The sequence below is a fragment of the Magnolia sinica genome, chromosome 2 (genome assembly GCF_029962835.1).
Source record: "Magnolia sinica isolate HGM2019 chromosome 2, MsV1, whole genome shotgun sequence".
Lineage (NCBI taxonomy): Eukaryota > Viridiplantae > Streptophyta > Magnoliopsida > Magnoliales > Magnoliaceae > Magnolia > Magnolia sinica.
The window spans coordinates 66,746,878-66,759,478 of NC_080574.1; the positions used below are offsets into that span (position 1 = coordinate 66,746,878).

The 12,601-nt window shown below is 39.4% G+C and overlaps 1 long non-coding RNA gene across 2 annotated transcripts; it reads left to right on the forward strand.

Annotated features, from left to right (window-relative positions):
• The first annotated feature begins 575 nt into the window (after nt 1–575).
• LOC131229187 (uncharacterized) lies at nt 576–1,687 on the forward strand. 2 transcript variants are annotated; one of them, XR_009163206.1, is made up of 4 exons: nt 576–665; nt 852–899; nt 1,055–1,269; nt 1,519–1,686. It is a non-coding gene; the product is annotated as an uncharacterized LOC131229187 (long non-coding RNA). The 2 variants fall into 2 exon arrangements; XR_009163205.1 differs by having other exon boundaries at nt 852–1,269; nt 1,519–1,687.
• The last annotated feature ends 10,914 nt before the right edge of the window (nt 1,688–12,601 follow it).

Consider the following 12,601-nt stretch of genomic DNA (forward strand, 5'->3'; position numbering starts at 1 on the left):
ACAACTAGGCTGAAGTATTTTTTATATATTTTTTTTATCTGCTGATGCAGTGTGTATCTGCCGATGAAAACTGATAAATATATTTTTTATTTGGGGTTCTTGAAGTATTTTTTTTTTCCTTTCCTCTGATTGTTTGTTATGATTCCTCTGAGTACCTGTTTTCTGCTGACACTTGCTAGCTGAGGAGCACCTTCTTAAGATCCTAGCTAGCCATCCATCAGTCAGGTCCCACCATGAACATTCTGTGGTTCCAATGCAGGTGCCAATGCTTGGTTATTGCGTCATTTTGAATGAAATTCTCACCAAATGCTTTAGTTAGTTAGTTCTATCATAACTAAAATTCAGTCCTCATACATCAATCAAAATGAACTATTCTTGGGATCTAAATGTATTTTTCAGTCTCTCTATCTACAACTAAAAATCAGACTAATCAAAATGTAATGCTTTTGTCATGATTGATTGGTAAAAGTTTTGTGAGTAGGTGCCTGCCTGACATCAATCTTGATACAATCTTTGGACCGTGTGGTGCACTGCTACCAGGCAGGGTTGAATAAAATATCTAAATACCTACCAATGAATGGATAATCCTTGCAAATGATTGGAAGACTCCTTCAGGGCGGCAATAATCCAGACAATCTGTTGCTTGCTGGGTTCAGCCCTATCAGGTACCAGGCCTAGATTTCAAGCCTGGGCATTGTCCTCAGGCCATGGCAAAAACTGTAGAATTTTGGGTTTGTAATTATTTTCCTGCAAATCAGTTTGTGATTTTTTCCATATTTTGTAACTCTTTCTGCCAAAAATCAGTAGAGTGATTTGGGTGATCTCTTGTTTTGATTTGGCCATGGGAGCAGTTGTTGTCATAATCTCACTGGGGTTGCTACTAGTGGTGATCTCTTCTGGTGAGTCTGGTTATTTAAGCACTAAGGTGTGTTAGCTGACTGTTTTGGTCATGGGAGCAGGATGTTCTTCCTTATTTATAGTCTTCTATCATTGCTGACTTTTTCCTTATTTCACTTTCCATTATAACTGACAGTTCTTATTTTTGCACTCCCAGTGGGTACGCTTTTTGGAAGATGGGTCTGTGAATTACATAGTTGGTAATGGATCTTATTTCTAGTCTTCTATCATTGCTGACTTTTCTCGAATATCCAGTTTATAAAAATATTTCTGGCAATAAGAGCAAAGCAACCTGACTATCTGGTTACTGCTGATGATGTTGATTCATACCTTGCCATTGAAGTAAAGCCCCTTGATGGCAGGAACAGGATGGTATTTCACTTGCACACATTTAGTAGATAAAACTCCCTCCCCAGTGATTTTCTATTCTCATTTTCAAAATGTTTCTTGTGGTTAGCTGTTCAATTTACATTTGGAACTTCAAACATTGTTACAGTGAGGCAAATGCATTTTAGCGGCTGGCCACAAGGGTATTTTGATGCAAACATCAATTGGGCCCTCAGTACCACCACTCCTGGAAGAGTAAGTCATGTATCCTTGCCGTTTTGTTTTGTTTTGCAGGTCAAGTGGAGCTTGCTGCCGTAGGAGTTTCCATTGCTATATTTAATCAAGTATCAAGGGTTCCTATCTTCAGAGGATTTTTTTGACGCTACTCGCGCTGGGAGTACCATATAGAGGGATTTTTTTTATATATAAAATTATTTAAGACTATTTTCAATTTATTATATAAAATATTATATATATTTTTTATTGTGAAGTAATATAGATTTTGTTTAATATTTAGTTTAAATTGTATTGCAACATTTTTTATGTTTTAAATATTAAAAAAAAATACAGGTTTCTATGTTGAAATTTTCAGCATTTTTACAGGTTGAGAAGTGGGTTGATCCAAAATTCTGTTGACAGTGTAATCTCTAATTGCTTTATGTTGAAATTTTCAGCATTTTCATATGTATGTTACCCATGTTAAAATCTGAAACTTTCAGATCATATGACTGAATTTTTGAAATTTTATGTTTCAGGGACGATCCTTCACAGAATTTGATAAGATATGTAAGTGCAAGTTTTCCTTCTTGATCCATGTATATCATCACTAACATTGCATCCAGCTGAGCCATATTTTTTCTGTAATAACAGCTTGCTCTTTTTGTGAACAAAGAGAGATAATTCAGAATTAGCAGAGACAGATGGGCTGACAAGTTGTTTAATAGAAAATTTGAAAGGTTTGATATTCAAACAAGAAGTGTTGTAGTCCTGGCATATTGTTGATTGGAAATTTGCAGCTGACCAACTTGTTAGAACAATTCCAGATAAATTAATAGTTCACTGTAAGGAGTAGTTTTCCAAGTTTTCCGTCTTTTTTCTTTTTGTTATGTTTGGTATTCTTTTCTCACTGGGAACATTCAGCCTTTTGACGCCACTCATGCTAGGAGTACACCATATAGAGGATTTGTTTTTATTTATTTATTTACATTTAAGACCATTTATTGTAATATTTTTTTTTTGTTGTGTGGTAATATAAATTTTGTTTAATATTCAGTTTTATTTATATTGCATCATTTTTATGTTTCAAATATTTAAAAAATACAGGTTTTGATTGAATTATATATAATAAAAAAAAAATATTTACTGGATGCTAGGGCCTCTCAAATCCATACAAAGGCTTCTCCCGGCACTTGTGTAGAAATCTTATAGCGCTTTTTCGCAAGAAAAAGTGTCCACAAACCTTTTTTACCAGTGCTCTAATTGATTTTTACTGGCGCTTTTTCGCGTCGGAAAAACATACAATTATCGGTGCTCAGAAAGGCGCCGATAGAAGTTTCCTAGCGCCGCCAATACTTTTAGCGACATACCCATTTATCGGCGCTTGACTAGCGCCAATAATAGAATCACCGGCACTTTTTGGGACTTAGAGCGGCACTTGTGAGCGCCGCTAAAAGTTGTATTTGTTGTAGTGCGCTGAACCTATTTTGTAATTTCATAAGAATCCACAAAGTACAGATCGAGAGGCAACAGATATCCAAAATGCAAGGCAATCAAGAGACATTTAGCAGACATGCAATAGAAGACAAAAGAGAAGGAATAAAATACATATTTGCATATGTATATCATACGTTATGCACCACGCCAACATGCATGCACACACATGAACAGACCTTTAAATTTTGAAAGATTCCTAACAAACCATCTTAAGACGTCCATCTTATTTGACACATCCAATTTATTATTTTTTCCACTTGTTCAAGGAAATTTTGAAAGTAAACTGTTAAAGCTAATTCTCAAAACCATGGCATTTTGTGGTTAAAATCATACAGCTCGAATTGAGTGAGAGAAAGTATGAATTGACTTGCCTGCCTAAACCACAAATATATGTGGCTGAAATCATAAAGAGGATTAAAACACAAGCTGGATACTGCACACGATAAAGGACATTTAACTTTGCTAGCTCTATACGCACCTCAACACATGGCTAGTGGCCACACATGCAACCAATCAGGCCAGGCCTACATAAAATTTGCAATTGATAGGCCAAGCTATATTAGCAAAACTTGATTGCCAAGGGCAGCATCAATGGGCTTGTGTGTCGATTACATATAGATGATCATACACCCAATTTGGTGTTGGTTGAAGACATGATCGTTCATCTATTATATTTTCTTTTTACTCTTCAGTGGTCATGTTCATCCCTCTATATATAATCCACAGCTTACAACATGCATCTGTATTCCTTTTCATTCTCCTCATGTTTGTTTCCCTTTGTTAGACATTAGCTGTGAAGATAAGCCGAGTCATGTACAGAAACATCAGTGGAACTTCAAAGACTCCAAAGGCCATGAAATTCGCCTGCAGTGACACAGTTCCCTGCAGCAACATCATCTTGGCTAACATCAACCTAGAGAGGGACAATGGCACTGTAGAGACATTCTGCAACTGTGCCATGGGATTCAGCTATGGGGTTGTGAAGCCTTCGGCAGAATGCTTGGATGTAGACGAGGACTCCCATTTCGACGTAAAACAAGATGACGTCCAAAGGAAAATCCATGATCCGATTCATACGGAATTGTGACTTATCCAGACAAATTGCAAACTTTTGTTTTGGCAGAAGTTTGCTCTTGGGCACTTACAGTATTGTGGTTGATTTCTAAGGGTGGATAGTTCATATAACTGCGTAGAAAAGACGTTTGATGAAAAAGGTTCGAGTAGGATCCACATCAGCTATAAGGTAAAAATTTGTGGGTTCAGTTATGTTGTGGTTTTTTTTTTTTTTTTTTTCTTTTTCCTCTTCTTCTTCTTCTTCTTCTTTTCTCTTTCCTCTTCTTCTTCTCCTTCATTTTTTTTTTCTTTTTCCTTTTCTTCTTCTTCTTCATTTTTTTTTCCTTTTTCTTCTTCTTCTTCTTCATTTTTTTTTCTTTTTTTTTTTCTTCTTCTTCTTCTTCTTCTTCTTCTTCTTTCTTTTTCTCTTTCTTTTTCTTTTTCCTCTTCTTCTTCTTCTTCATTTTTTTTCTTTTTCTTTTTCTTGTTCTTTTTTTTTTATCAATTGGTTTGCGATAAATTTTGTGTAAGATTGTTAAGGTGCATATAGGGATTGGTTTTGATATATATTGTTGACAAAAACTTGATGTTGTAAGTCATGTTTAAGACATCATTGGTTGTCACCCTGAAGGTGGTAGAGCTAGTAGAGCTGCCTGATTTCCTAGGGAAGGTGGCCAATGTCTCAGTTGGAATTGTGCCTGACAAAAAAGGCAATGTAAATACCCATGTGAAGAAGGAAGACTGACAGCTTGGAAGATGGACATGGTGCCAAGAAGATGGACATCAGTAATTTCTTTTAGACAAAATATAAATTCCTCGAGCAATGACAAAACTAGGTGAAAAGAATCAACTAAAATGACATATAGAATAAACTTCAACAAGAAATCATATCTAGAATTGAAAGGGAGCAAAAAATACTTAATAAAAGTAGAATAGCAGTTTGTATAAAATTCAGTGAAAAGGCATTCTATGGAAAAAATAAAAAATAAAAAAATGTTATGATCATGTAAAATCCTCGAAAACAACAAAGCCACAAACTAAATGCAAGCGTTGGTTAGTACTTATCCTCAACCCTCAAAAGCCGTGACAACTTCAGCTTCTACCTCTATTGAAAACAGAAAGAAGGAACCCCACATAAATCAAGCTTGCTACCTCATTATAGCTTTTCCAAAATAAAACCAAATCCTGTTAAAAATCCTTCCATAACTAAAAAATAGGCACCCTTTTCCATTTCCATGCAACCCTGGATCTATGGCTTGTCTGACTTTAGCATGACATCATTAGTAAGCCCCAAAATTCCTATGAATTTTCCTCTTTCTAAGACTTGTATGGTTGTTGATTCATGGTCTTGTTGTTTATTAAGCTCCAGAACAAGTAATTTCAAAGAATTCCCTACATCGTAGATGAAAACCCACTACTTCAAGCTCTAGAGATCAGAAATCAACACCAAGCATCTCAAAGCTGAAGGCATGAAAAAAAGTTAAATAAAAAATAAAGAGTTTTACAGAAACTCAAATGCAAGATACTAAAATTCAAGACTAGGGCCTCTTATATCAAATTCTACATCATTTTCAGCTCCCAAAGAGAAGTTTTCAAGAAATCGTATAGATAACAGGATAATATATGCCACTCACCAAAAGGACATGAGAGCCCTTTATTTCCAGTCTATCAACAAGGGAGAAATCAAGGAATTAGACACAAGAATACTTTCCAATCTGTTGTAGTTACAGACACCACAACAAACCAATTTCAGACATATGAGAGCCTCTAGAGGGAAGCAAATGTTAAATTATAAACCATTTTCACTTCCCGAAGAAGCAATTCCAAAAAAAAAATTCTAATTTTACAATGAAAGTTCCTTAAATTCAGTGAGGCAAAGATGGCGTAGTTTGGATGTATCAATCTTAGAGCTCTTGAAAATGGAGTCAAACTCTACATCATTTTCAGCTCCAAATGAAGCTATTTCAAGAAATTTGTAACATCACTAGAAATCTCTCAAATTCCTGCAGATTCTATCAGGTCCATGTCCTAGTGTCTGTTCCATTCCGTAGGGTCCTGCGGTCCTCCTTGTAGAATTCCGGTGACCCGCAATCTTTTGATTTCATTTGCGTGTGACCTTAAGTCACATCCTGTAAACAAGAGTTGGCTTGACCCGGGACCCATGCCATTGCGACCGCATCGTCGCCGTGGTTCTGATGCCACGTCTCGTGCACCAATCCGATGCCCAGATCATAAGTTGTGGGCCACGCATGATTTCGGCCATTGATCGCGTGATTATGGGACCCACCTATCCTGATTGCACACTTCCCTAGGTCATCATGAGGATGACATCACCCTACCTACCTACCTACCTACCACCCTACCCTAGCCCCATGCATGCTAGGCATGCTCTTACATGTAATGATGCCCTCTCTTCCCCAAACTAATCATAGCCTTACAAACCGATCATTACACCACTACAACTCCCTCTCTCCCTCTCCTTTCCTTCTCATTTCTCCATTGCTAGCAACCTCCAACCCTCCATGAGAGCTCTAAAGATCTAGCAACGTCAAGCTCCCTAATCCCCCATATCTCACCTTCCAAACCTCATCTCAACCATTAAAATCTCTTCCTTAAAGATAAGAAGACCCATTGGTGGTAGAAGGACAAGAAAGAGATCAAGATTTGGAGGTGGGTGCTTGTTTAGGATTAGATCCTTCCATCCCTTCATTTATTTTTAGTTTTCATTGCATGGGACCATGTAAGACCCACCAATCAATGGTGGAGATCCTACTTGGACCGTTGGATGTGGCCGATGGCCCATCCTTGATGCATGCATGATCTAGATGGGTCGATTCTCCATGGACCCCATCATGATGTTTTCTTTTGAATCCATGCCTTCTAAGGTCATCTAGACCCCTCATTTGCATGGTGGGGATGGTATTCCCACCTCAGATTTTTAAATGTTATGATAAGCACATGTATGTGATGTATGATGATCATGATGTATGGTTTGGAGCTTTTGAGGTGCCCATAGTGGCGGGATCCCCTCCCTTTGGTCGGTCTTCCTTCCTCTCTCTTTCTCTCTCTCTCTCTTTCTCATTTCTTTTGATGATGATGATATGTATGGCCCACCTAATGGTTTATTTACCTTACCCAAACAGTCCAACAATGCAACTTTCATTGTCCAGCAAATCAGCCCATGTTGCTGCCCATTTTTAGGCCTGTGTGGTCAGTCAGTTGCACAGGCTTGGATGGGGAAGAAAGCATGGATATTAGCTTGATTTTCTTTCTCAGTGGGCCATCATATGAACCCCACTTTGATGTATGTACTTCATCTATTCCAGTCCAGCAAATGGACTGTGTTGCTAGACATTGAAGGTCTGCCCAACTGGCTGGCCTTGTAGGATTGTCTGAGTGGGGAGATGGCACCTATCTCTGTTCGCTGAAAGAGGGGTGGTCCACATGTTTAGACCCACTTGATGCGTGCATTGTACCCACACCATCCATGGCCGTCTTTCTTGGACATCCAGGACCCTAGATGGGGTGAAGTGAAAATACAGATATCAGCTTATCTACTAGTGGGTCCCATGCATGTGGACCCACCTTAGCTCGTGCGTGGTGACTCCATCGTCCAATAGCAAGGACGGTGGGTCCCACATGAGATATATGTTATATCCACCCTGTCCATCTATTTTTCTGGCGGGTGGGACCCACCCACACATGCAACACTTGTGGGGTGGGACCCACCTTTGATATATGTGTTTTATATCGCAACTGTTCGTCCATTTGGACAAGGACGATGGTTCCCAGCAGCCTTACTGCTAATTGACATCGACAAATCTCTGTGGGCTGCCAAGATGTATTTGTTTTCCCCTACTGTCCATCTGCATAGACGTGGGGCCCACCTTGGTGGATGCCTTGCATCCACATGTGTGGGGCCCTACCTTAATGTAAGTATTCTATATCCACACCATCCATTTCTGGATGGTGCAAAGAGGGGCCAACCATAATATATGTGTTTTATTCTAAGCCATCCATCCATGTTTTTAAGACATGGCCTACCATGATCTGGAAAGTGGGTCCTATCATGATGCATGCGTTCATCTATGCTGTCCACTGTCCAGATATGTATGGTGGAACCCATGCGATGCATGTCTTATATTCTAGCCATCTAGCCTTTTTTACGGTGGGACCCACCTTAAGGTATACATTATATCCAAACCGTCTAGCCACCTAGGATATCCAGACCATCCAGATCATGGGGCCTACCTTGATGTATATGTGGCCCATGAGGTGAGGCCCAATGTAATGCATATATGGCCCTTATTTAAGGCCTAATGAGATGTATGTGAGGCCTAGGTATAAGGCCCACTGTGATGTATTTGTGGCCCATTTAGAGTGTATAGGGCCCACCTTAATATGATGTATTGATGAGGCCCAATGAGATATATTTGCAGCCCATTTGATAAGGCTCAATGTGATATATTTGTGGCCTATTGATGAGGCGCAATGAGATTATTTGAGCCATATGGTGATGCCCAATGTTATGCATATTAGACCCTTGAGGGAGGCCCACTGTGATGTATATTAAGCCCTTGTGTGAGGCCCATTATGTTGTATATGAGACCCTTGTGTGAGGCTATAACGCCTTGGATTTCGAGGGTCAAGCAAAGCTCAACTCCCGAGATCCAACGCATCACTTATGCAACATAGATCTCGGGAGTTGAGCTTTGCTCGAACCTCGAAATCCCACTCATAGATAATGATGTTTAAATGTTGTCCATATTAGTGCATTAAACATGAGTGGGATTATACTAAAATAGCATATCATACTCTAGATGTAATTTAATCAAGCAAGCGGAAGGCTAAAGCATGTACATTGTAACGATGAGCGTTTCCTAATCTCCAGAGTATGATTATGTAGCTGGGCTAAATATATGCAAGTGTTGTTTCAAAACATAGAAAATATTAAAATGTAGATGTCCAACTAATCAAGTATCCCAGTGTAATCCTATCGAAGCAGCACGAGGTCTATATGGACCTGCAAGAGAGCTGAACATAGGAAAACTCTTCCTCCTCATCTACGAAGTCTAAATCCGCTGCATATACATTCTCATCACCTGCATCTATAACAGAGTCTGGTTGGTGTTTTAAAACACCGTCCTAGAGTGGGAGTGAGTGATCAACTCAGTGGTACTATAAGGCGAAGGTTAACATGTTATCAATTCAATCAAGCAGTAATGATAAAGCAATACAACAAACATTTCCTAAATACTCTTATTAATGCAGGAATGGAGTGCAGTAATGATGCATGCCCTCGAACAAAGCTTCCTCAAGCGACTTCATCAACCATTCGCGCATGGCAAACTCCCTAAACGTGCGCTTCCTCACCAAAGCACATGCAATGTGGTGCATGGTCATGTTAGCCAAGTACTTAATTATGCTTATTCATACAGCAGATTTGGGAAGCTAAGGTACCTCCCTTTTTGTCATTAACCCAAACAAATGATCCATCTAGAATCGTCAATCCTAATTAACTATATATGATAGGCAAGTTGTAGGGCATCACCCCTAATGAAAAGCAGTGGATAGGTAAATTCAAGAGTTTATACTCAAGGTCACTACGGGGAGGCTCGTCACCCTAGCGCAGGCCGATAGCTCGAATACAGTGTCCCATGCCACCATATTCAGCTCACGAGTTCAGGTTGCTCACTAGTCACTGCGAGGAGGCTTCTCACCACAACGTAGGATGACAGCTCGACCACAGTGTCTCATACCACCATGCCCAACTTATGAGTCTTAGCAGATCATGATACCATGGTTGAAACGGGTCTTTACATTGGTAAGTGGTACCTTAGATTCAAGCAAGGATGTCCATACATGTTAAACCCACAATAGGCCAATCGGTTTATTAGATAAATTTGATTTGTACGAGCGCACGCTGAATTAATCAACATGGAGCACGTAAGCACTCCCCGTGGCTTAACCACTGTCAATAATCATCGTACGATCTGGATTCACCGAACGTATCAAATGTGGCGAGACTAGATCGGCCAGTCAAATGGGAATTGTTACCGATTGCTTGGACTATGTTGTAGTCCCAATCTTACTCAGATGTAGCACATAAATACATGTGAAGCTCATATCAGCTCTTGGCAAATAGTTCAAATCAATATCTCATTTGAGCATTTCATCAAACATATTAAATATGTTACCAAACATTGAATTTCATTTATAAATTATGTAACGGCAAATATGATTATATGAAGGAAACAATACATACGAGCAAGGTAAAAAAGAATACTATCTTAATACCCTTAATAGATACAAATCATCAACATTTTCTCATTCAGACCATTTATCAAACACTTAGGCTACACATAAGCAGATACATAGACTAGGTTAGTTACAACAAGTATTTTAGCAATTCCTTCTACAAGGATGTCACCATGCAAATAACAATCATGAATCCTAGCTTTAGGAATCATAACAAATGCAAATCATCTTTAAATATTCATTCAAACATTTTCATAAACACATAGGATGCATAGTCATACAACATAGTTCATACATGTGTAATATATCGAAATCATCGTGTCTAAGATGATATGGGAGCAATCAAGTCAAACATAAATCATTAGCTGACATTGAAAGCCTTGAAAACCATAACCTAAATGTTTATAGTCCGCACATTTCATCGAAAAGCTTGATTCAGAACCGGTTCAAACTATACATTTTCGAAAACGAGACGACAAACACCTATACGATGTAATAGGTTAGATAGGTCGACAAACTACCAACTTAGATTTCTACAATGAGATTAGGGTTAGGGTTTCCTACCCAAATCTGTAGTCAAAACAGGCCGGATAGTGAAAGGAAGCGACGATCTAACACATAGAGTCGTGTGGGAAGATTCCTGCAACATTCTCCCTAAACCTCACTTCTCTCCCTCCTCTTTTCTCTTCTTTTTTTTTCTCTCTCTCTCTCTCTCTCACTCTCTCCTAGGGTTTGGAGCAAATTCGTATGAGAGAGGGGTGGGGTGGTTTAAGGCCTTTAAATAGGCACAGAACTAGTGTCAATGGCCACAGACCTGATTTACATCCCAAGGGTGAGTGTTTCTTACGAATGAGGTTCATCTGGAGGTCCGTTACACACATGCGTCATAGTATAAGTTCCCTGACAATGGATCTATGCCAAGACTGTGTTTTTGGTGCGATCTAACAAACTGATCGGCCATGAAGGACTCGTGTCTGTTCAATGGTCATAATCACTCGATCGGGGCCACAGTTATACGGATATGTGTAAGGAAATTTCCCTAATCCATGGGTGAAGTTTAGTTAGAATCTGACGGTCTGATGTCTTCAATTTCCCTCGCAAGCGAATGGCTCAATTCACTTAAGTTTCATTTCATTTTCCAAAGATATTCGCGTTTCCCACTCACTTTACTCAGGGCTCATGTTGTGCGGTTCTTGATACTATTTAGGCTCGATTCCCATGATGATTGTCAAGCCCAGTAACGCGGTCATAACCTTATAGTTTTGCAGTCATCGGACTTTCGACGTGCAGTCTAGGTTCAATTAGAGTTTCAATGTGCTCCTGAGAGCAACTTGCTTTTGGGATTTCTCCTAGGTTTTTAAGTAGAGTTGAGTCAGTGATTATGATGGTTTTGGGTCTTACCATTTGTATAAATAGTGGTTCGAGCTAAATCCACCAATTATTTACTTCAGTACTTAATTAATTTTAGTATAATTCTTACAGAATATGGTCCTTAGGGATTTCCACCTGAGGTGGTACTCGAGCCTTTATATGGATTTTTCTGAGACGTTATAGAGGCCATGGGCCCACTATATGTTAGGCTCTATGTGGGCCACTCCTTATGAGTGATGTTGGTTAAATGTACACATTGATGGGCAATGATGGCTAAATGTCCACATCGTGACCTTCCCTTAGGCCTTGTTAGGGCCATTCTCATCATTCTCTAACTGGGATTAACCTTAATTATTGGGCCCTATCGATATTGCATGATCCATCAATTTTTCTTAGGCTAACTCGAAATGTTGGGCCCCATTGATTGCTATTAGGATTGTTTTAATTTTGGAGTCCATCTAAGACTCATTTGGGCCCCCTAGGGCATCTAGTGGGCCTTATGATAGTATGGTTTAGATCAGCTATCCATCTATGGACCCCGCCTTCTATATAGGCTGATTATCAATGGCGATTATGAGTATGCGATAGCACAACATCATGATACATACCCATACGCATCATCTGCATGCTTGATATGAGATGTGGTTGACCATTGCATATGACATTGGACAGGTTGTTCATGGGACTCCTTAACAGGAGGAGTTGTCCCACATGAGCGCACGATATGGGCAGGATTGATGCATGATTGGACTGTGTGACTCATGTATCTTACATTATGTGATTGTGATTACTATTCGCCCTGGCGACAACAAGGCAATAGCCTCCGCAATTATAGTGTGGATGGTATGATTGGATACCGAAAATTCTATTTAAGCACGGGGGCACGTAGGATGTCCCAAGGTGGAAGTCCTCAAACCCTTATAGTACCATGGTGGATGCTCCAATGCCTAGACCGAGTAAATGCATGAGGGCCGAATACCAG